We start from the raw sequence: 1,146 nt of genomic DNA on the forward strand, positions 1-1,146 counted from the left end.
AGGTGGGAATGGCCTCCTACTGTTCCTGTATAAGTGACTCAAGGGACTGACTGGCTTCTTCCTCGTCTGATTGGATAGGGCCAAGGGCCCTGACTGGGTTACTCCTGGTTCCTGTTTAACAGCTCAATGTGCTGAAAAGTGTGACAATGCTGCAGCTTAAAGAGGTTATTTTTATCCTGGTTTCTTTTAAGAGAGAGATTGAACGATCGTTACCAAGCTGGCTAGTTAAGAACTCTTGAGAAACAGCTAGCGAGGCCTTAGGTTAATTTTAATGCAGCCTGAATGGGTGTGACCAGCTCTCACAGATTAGGATCTCTGGGTTTTGGTTTCTCAGTAACATCAAAAGCTATAGTTATCTCCACAGAGTTGGAAGCCTCAGGGAATGTCTCCTGGCTGCAACTCTTTCTGAATTTTCTCTTGATGCTGTTTTCAATTCCTGAATTTTCCTTTTTGCTCAGGGCTGTGTTTATGGGAATTTCTTCTGTTGGACTCGTTCATTCGTAATAGCTCCTAGATCGATTATTCTGTTGAGTTGCCCAATACAATTACATTATTCTAAATTCCTCTTTCTTTGGTTTTATTTTATCTTCCGTGTTTAAATAAAAGGTGTTTTCTTCACACCGAGTATTTTGACCAGTCACATTGCATCTGCGACAGACACTTTATATTTCCTTTAAAATAAGAAAGCATTCGAGTTTAGGTTACCGCCTTCAAATATTTTCGAGGGGCTCTGGTGTGGACCATCACACTGGACTCCTTCGCTCCCTGAGTGATAGGCTGGAGGCACTGAATGGGCTATCCCTGTTCTTCTCCAAAAGTTTCAATGGACTAAATGGCTTCCTCATATTCCTGTGAAAACAGCGTGAGGTGCTGAATGAACTCTTGTTTTACTGTGGCAATGTGCAGTGTCAGGCAGTGCTGTTACATGAATGTTGTGGACATTTTAACAGGACACGCCTCAATGGAGTCTGGGTCTTGTTGCACATGGACACAGACCAGTTCAGGAGCTGATAGGGGATAAAATGTTCTGAACATTGTGGAATCTTCAGTGACCATCCCCACTTCTGATCTTATGGTGGGGAGGGTGGGGGCGGGGAGACATTGATGAAGCAGCTGAAGATGTTTGTAAAGAGGAAGCTACCCTGA

This window comes from Chiloscyllium punctatum, chromosome 13 (genome assembly GCF_047496795.1).
Source record: "Chiloscyllium punctatum isolate Juve2018m chromosome 13, sChiPun1.3, whole genome shotgun sequence".
Taxonomy (NCBI): Eukaryota; Metazoa; Chordata; class Chondrichthyes; order Orectolobiformes; family Hemiscylliidae; genus Chiloscyllium; species Chiloscyllium punctatum.